Source organism: Psammomys obesus, unplaced genomic scaffold, assembly GCF_907164565.1.
Source record: "Psammomys obesus unplaced genomic scaffold, mPsaObe1.curated_primary_1811, whole genome shotgun sequence".
NCBI classification, from domain to species: domain Eukaryota; kingdom Metazoa; phylum Chordata; class Mammalia; order Rodentia; family Muridae; genus Psammomys; species Psammomys obesus.
Window position 1 is genome coordinate 5,551,515 of NW_026596440.1, and position 7,516 is coordinate 5,559,030.

Genomic DNA, 7,516 nt, shown 5'->3' on the forward strand with positions numbered 1-7,516 from the left:
AGGATGTTTCACAAGAGACCATGAGGGTGAAGGGCTGGGGAAGTCTGTGGCCAAGGAAGTCTGTGGACACAAGAGCCACCTATCAAGAAGACCAAGATGGCTGAATTTCTCTCTAAGAAACAGCATACTCAGATCTTATTGACCCAAGAACTCTCAGGTTTGTACAGACACTCTGAGGCTTGCAGAGAAATTTTTATTCAGGTCATGGCTGCTCTGGCAGGAGATCACATCCAAAGGCCTTCTAGGTCTTTGTGATCCATCTGCAATACAGACATGCCTTTAATCCAGGAGACAGAGGCAAGCAGATCTGAGTTCAAAGCCAGCCTGGTATAGAGCAAGTTTCAGGTAAAGAAAAGCTTAGTCCAGGTGTGATAGTACCTTTAATCCCAAACAAAGAAGGTGAAGTTAGTTTGTAGAAGGAAACACTCATGCTTGAAGTAATGTCTAATTGAGTAGCAGAAAAGGTGACAAATCAGAGAAAGATTTGACAGAATAGGATATACCCAACTCTCATGAGAAGAGAGGAAATGGAAACTACTTAATGAGCAATGTAGAGGAGAAGAGGTACATTCACAGGGATAGTAATAGACAGGTTGCAGAAAGAAAGAGAAAGAGAGAGAGAGAGAGAGAGAGAGAGAGAGAGAACGAGAACTCAGGTGAAGACCAAATGAGCCAGAGATGAGAAGGAGCCAGGAGATTAGAGCAGATTGCTTGAGTTAGTCTGAGGACAAGCAGAACAACTCAGAGGCCAAGAGAAAATAAGATCAAATAAGATAGTTGGGAGAGGAGTCTGAACCAACACTTGAGTTAAACCAGGCAGCCCAGAACTCAGTAAGAACAAGAAGGGGTGAGCTTATCAAGCAGTAAGTCTCAGAGGCTGAAAGTTAGATGGTATGGAGGCTAGAAGCTTCCAGGACTAGGCACAGGTTAGCAGACAGAGGCAATAATCCTCAGAGACAACAACTGAAACAGGTGAATAAATGTTCCTTTTACAGAGGCTGTTAAAGCATTCCCATCCCTAACACAAGAAATAGGGCTAATCACAGCACAACTCCACAAGGATCCATTGGACTCCCATGAAAGAGTGAGGATCTCCCGGCTGAGACCTGTGGACACCAGCATATCCCAGCAGATCAGCACGGCCAGGAGCAGTGTGGGTCTCCTCTTCCCTTGGGGCCAACATCTCACAAGGACAGGAAGAGGGGGAAGGCAGGAAGGAATGATGGACTTCCAAGACCAGCTGCAGGGAGGCAGATTAACTTTACTCCAGGGCTGATAAAAATATATATGAAAAGGGAAGCAGCCAGGAGGTATTCTGTTTGGTGCTCACAGTGTACTTCATTTGCATGAAACAGGATGGTCCTATCAACTATGCAGGGGTGCACTATCTAATTATATGGCCAGGGGTCAGAAAGCATTCTGCAGGAAGTTGTGTCAGAGGTTAGGCAAAGAGTAGGAAGCCCCACTGGGGAAAGGGAGTCCTCCATTTTGTGCTGAGCTCAGAGAACTGTTCGATCATTGAAGCTGCAACCATCAGCAGCAGGGCCCTCCAACAGGGCAGGGCTGTGAAACAGCTAACAATGGCCATGGAAGATTTCAGGACTAGATGGTCTTGAGGGGCATCCCTGGCCTAAGTATACAATTGGGATAAAGTCACCTAACCCTGTAACACTGCCATTCTAGTACGACAGCCCAAGTGGGAAGTCTAGAACTGGTCTGCTAGGATGGTACATCAAACACACAAGGGGTGTGAGAGGCAGGAAGGTGATCATGCTTTCAGCTTAGAGTGTGGGCTATTTCCAACTCATCATCTGACCCCTGCAAAAAAGAGGTAGAGTGACCCAGTCCTACACTACTATGCCCTGGGATTTGTGGCCCCTGATTTGCAGGTCAAGTCTTATCTGGCTGAATGGTGACCATGTTCAACTACATCTTTCTCAGAGAGCTTTAATGCTGTTTCCCTGAGTCAGCAGACTCCTAAGGTTACTTGACTATCCATGCCATTAAGGATGGGAAAAGAAGGTTATTGACAAGCAGGGGGTTCCACAGGTGTTTCCAGATCTATTTACCTTTCTCTACTGATCATTACAGGCTCCTCAGGGGCAGGTCCCTTTCTCATTTTGATGGGTCACCAGATTCTGTGTGGAGTCAACATAGTGATGCACTGTCTGTGGAACATTCTCAGAGCCAAGCTCATCATGTGGAGAAAACTGTGGGCCGTAACCTTTCAGAGATCCTTCCTAGGTCAGGCTTCTGGCTGTCAAGTCCACACTAGCTCCATCACAAGTCTTGCACCCCAGACTCAGGAAGTCACCTCTGAACTTGAAAGATTATACCCATCAAGCAGGACCTGCAACAGCCTGAAAGAAGCTCAGGCTATCTCCAGTGTGAGATCCAGGTAGCTGTAAGCTACCCTGTCTACCTTTTTTTCCCCCACCCGTTGGCAGGGTCCTCTGCTGTTCTATATATTTCTTCCAAATAGAAATTCACAAGCAGGATGCTCAGATTCAGAATCATACAAGATTCTCAGATTAATTACTCAGTTTACACAAGCAACAAGCAACTGCTAGTGGGGGAGAATCTGCAGTGGAGCTGCCGGCAAGCTGCTCAAGAAACTCCAATTATAACAGTTTCATAAACTGCCAGCCATGATGGAGTGTGGCTTTTAACAGTAATGCAGCTGTCTAAGACACAATTTTTCTGTAAGTTATCCCCCAAAATAGATTTCCAAAGCTGTATTTAGATGAAATAATTTCCTTGGTCTATCATCATTGCCCTATCTGAGGTTAAAAGATGTTTGTGTGTATCTCTCAGGAAAAGTTATACAATACATATAGATGTTCATACACATCCTTGTACTGAACATATAGGACCAGGAGGAGGAAAGGGTTGTAGTTGATGGCTGGGCTGAGAAAAACTCTAGGGGCAATACCCACCTCCTCCCTGGTCCATTCCGGATTTGCAGGATGATATTGCCCTCTGCTGGTCAAACTGAGACTGTCAGACACCAGCTCTCCAGAGGGGCTCTTCCCTATTTGTGCCTCCCTATCTCGTCCTTGGTTTTTCTGTCTGGGTTCCCTCCACTCCATACTCTCACATCTTAACCTCCTTCTTTGTAACTTAATTCCCAGATCACATCTTTTTACCTGGACACTTGGATGCTGAATATCTTAGTAGTTTGAAGATGGTCCTTGCACATTCTAAATCATGAAGTATGAGTATGGAGTACCTTCCTTCACTCTTTCCTGACCTTTGTGCCTTCATGCCCCATTCATTATCTCAGGTTGTGGGGTCCTGTCTACAGGAGTAGGGTACATCACAAAGGCTGGCTAGAATGGGAAATGGAGGGGCAAGTTGCAAGCAACAACACAGAGATGAGGTCACAGCCACACACACCAGAAATGCTATGTCTTTCCATGCATTATCTGCATTTGCACAGGTTACCCCTAGAATCTGTATCGTTCACACCAGTTAACCTACAGTCATTAAGTATCTGCCCATTAGTATAGGTATTTACCCTGAGTCATATTCAGAAAATTTCCTTGTCTTGCCTGGTAGAAGCAATCACCCTGAACACTCTATTGGGCCTACGTTATAGGCAGTCTTGGGTCCTGAGGGCAAGGAGGAGCAGTTCAGCAGCTGGACTGCTGTCTTAGTTGAAGAGTTAACCTAGAAAGGCCACCAGGGTTAAGATGCGTGAATACCAGTGAAGGCATAGAGGCAAAGAAGAACCTGAAGGAACTGAAAGGGCACCAGTATCTATAGACTATTCTGAGAGCTTTACACAAAGTATAATGGGATGAGGACAGTAGAGGCCTTGGCCCATCACCTCGCCAGATATTTACCAGACTCAATGCTAGTTAGTACTAAGAAAAAAGAAGACCCATTACTGCTTTCTGCACTGGAACCTGCCTATGTTGGTCATCCTCACATGGCTGACATCCATCATGCCTTGGCACTCAACATATACGCATACTTGGCACAGACCCATACAGACACACAAAAATAAATCTTTTGAAATATCAGAATCCAAATAAATAATGCACCTTAAGATTAGGCCAAACCTAAAAGCAGCAGGCAGAAATGAAATAATAAACGAAACACTGAGATTTGCACTGGTGAGGAAAAACCAAGGGGACCCTGCAATCTAACTGTTGGCCTGTACTTTTAGATTCTACCCAGCAGTAACCTATTCTGGAGAAAAGAGGCTCCCGTAGAAACTGAATGCTCTTCTGGACCTGGGCTACCCTGTCCTGACAAGCAGCAAACCACAGGTAGCAAGGAGGTATCTCACGTGTTCTGATTTTGCAACCACACTCTTCTGCAGGCTGCTGGCTCATCTGCTTCTCAAGTAGGGTTTTGGAATACCTTTTCCTAATTTATCAATATAGCAAAGTGCATTAGTGGGGAGGCAGCCTTAATAGACCACAGAGAAAGACAATGCAGCCAGTCCAGATGAGACCTGATAGGCTAGGGTCTGATGGAAGGGGAGGAGGACCTCCCCTATGAGTAGACTGAGGGAGGGGCAGGAGAGAAGAGGGAGGGAGGGTAGGATTGGGAGGGGCTAGAGCTGGGATACAAAATGAACAAATTGTAATAAATTTTAAAAATTGCTGGGGAAAGGGTATCCTGACACACAGGAGCCTAAGGGGCGGGGGCACAGAGAACTCAAAAGGACTGAAATGTCTTATAGACATGGCATAGTAGTGACTCTCAGAAATTCACAGCAGCTGAGATTGCCTGCAGAGGGTCTGTATAAGGCTGGGCCCCTGAGCATTCAGTTATGGATGGAGGAGGGGCTCATATAGCCCAGCCTTGTCCAGGAGAGCTAATGAAATCAATGGCTGAGGAAGAGGAAACCTTTGTCCTTAGTGGTGTGGACACTGGTGAGTTACTTAAGCACTAGTGGTTAGCTTTACGCTTATGCCCATGAAGGTGACCCTAGTTAAGCTCAGTGGTTCAAGAAGTAAAGACAAAAGAAACAGACAGACATAAAAATGGAATGAGTACTTTGTGGTAATAGGGGAACTGTGTGAGAAGGAAGATGAGGGTGGAGGGATAAGTATGATCCCTCATACTCATATATAATAAAAGGTCATTATATACATATATAGAACTTCCAATGATTCTTTTTTAAAGTAAAAAAAAAAAAAGTAAATTCAAAACAAAACCAACATAAAAATAACTTTAAAATCTAGGAGCATGAGAGATAGCTTTGCAGTCAAAAGCCCTTACTATAGTGTGGACACACAGAGGCCCACCTGCCATGGCCCAGGCAGGTGGAAGACACACACAGACCTGCCTATCACCACACAATGAGGTGCAGGAGGGGAAAGAAGTCCAGAAACCTTCCTGTCACCATGCTATGTGGGCAGGCTGTAGATACCTAGAGGCCCGCTTACTCATGGGCAGAGAGGTTATCCGGAGGCCCAAGAGCCACACGGCCTGCCCACAGCAGGAGCCACTACCATGTGCAAGTATGTGGTAGACAGATAGGAGAGAAAAAGAAGTGGTATAGTTTGAGTATTGTGAAGAGAGATGGCACTAGAGATGCAAAGGTGGAGAGGAATAGCCTGTTCTGAGTAGGCAGCCCATCACCCGAGACCAAGGTGAAGTTCCAGTCTGTGTTGTTGTCACTGAGGACCAAGTCTCGGTCCCTGACCATACAATGGCAGGAGTTGGTGTTGATGTCCATGGCTGATATTACCACTAGAGACTATGTGAACCTCCCTGGTCTGCGTAGCTGCCTAGGACCACGTAGATGTCCAAGGGCCATGTAGAACCAGCCCCACCCCTCACTGGCTATAGCACTCTGGAGAGCCGACCCTAGTGGTGTGGTGAGCCAGCACTGAGGGTGAGCATGAGAGAGCTGGACCTGTCAGTGGTATGCTGTGAAGTGGCTTAGGCGTGAGGGTGATGGCCTCTACCCCCTTGCCACCTGGGACCTGGCTCCAAGGCAACAAGAGTGGGAGAGCTGGCCCTGCACCTCATCGGGCAGCACAGTAGAGCTGGACCTGGTGGTGAGGGTACCACCACCATTTGAGGCAGCCCTGAAGGTGTGATGTGAGGTGGCCTGGGCACAGAGGTAATGCCCTCCCCTCACCACCTGTGGTAGTCAGGAGAGCTGGCCCCAAGGTAATAAAAGCAGGAGAGCGGACCCTGTCCCTTATGGGCTGCAACACTTGGGCAAGTGGGCCCTCCATCTCACTAGGCAACACAGTGAAATACTCAGGGAGGCTGAACAACTCAACTATCATCCGGGCCCAGATCCAGGGCTTTGAGTTGGCCCACCTCAAAATCTACCTCAACTTTGAACTGTCGGAGAGCATGAAAGGGTCAGTCTTGCTGATCCAAAGCTGCAGGATCTATGACACAGGGTAACAGGATAACCAAAAGGAGTCCTGGTGAGGAACCAGTACTGACGGTGTAGCAGAAGCTAGGGGCCTTGAACCAGACCAATGACTCATTGCAATAAACATTTACAAGTGAAGATATATGGACAAAAGGGTAATCTGTGGGACACGCTGCAGTTTATACAAAGAGAGACTTTCTATGCTTTGTTTTACTTTTTTGTTTTTTATTTTCTTTTGGGGGGAGGTTGCAAGGGCAGAGGGCAGATACAAAGAAACAGGGATATAAGTGGGACTTGGATGCATGGTGTGAAACTCACAGACTCAATAAAAAGTTAAAAACAAACAAACAACAATAAAAACAACAACAAAACCCTTACTAGGTAGTGAAGAAAATCAGAGTCCAGATCCTACTATCCACATAAGAAACTTGACATGATTATAACACCAGCTGTGAGACAGGAAGATTTCTGGGATTTTCAGCCAACCTAAGCAAGCCTCAGGTTTACGGAAAAAGTCTTCCTTAAAAAATAGGTGGAAAGGGATCGAGGAGGAGGATACTGATGTTTCCTTCTGGCTACCGTGCCTATGTACAGGCATGTACACCCATATACGTGTGCATATCTTACAGACATGCATGCAAATAAATAAACCATTAAAAAAATCTAGGAAGCTAGATATGATGGCACATGCCTTTAATCCCAGCATTCAGGAGATAGATCTGTTAGAGGCCAGCCTGGTCTACATTCTGAGTTGTAGGCCAACCAAACCTACACAGTGAGAGCCTGTCTCAAAAACCAAAACCTAGAAATAAAAGTCCGGGGAAACCCTGCTTTGGTTTATTTTTGTTATTATTTTGTTTGTTTGTTTTCCCCATTGATTTCCTAGTACTTTGTGAAAAGTTTTGAATATATATTCATGAGAATGGCTGATGTTTTTCTAATGTCTGTTTTTGTGTCAAGAGTATGCTGTTCTCTTTTGAGCTGACAACTTTCTTTTTCAAGAATTTGTGTAGAATTCTTGTTAACTTTTTTTTTCTTTTCAGTTTCTTAGAGATAACTTCTAAGGTAAGAAAATGGTTTAGAAGCTTCTTCTGTAAGTCCATGAATGAGAATAGTCAGGGCAAAAACGATAAATTTATTCCAAGCAGAGGAATACAGGGAATC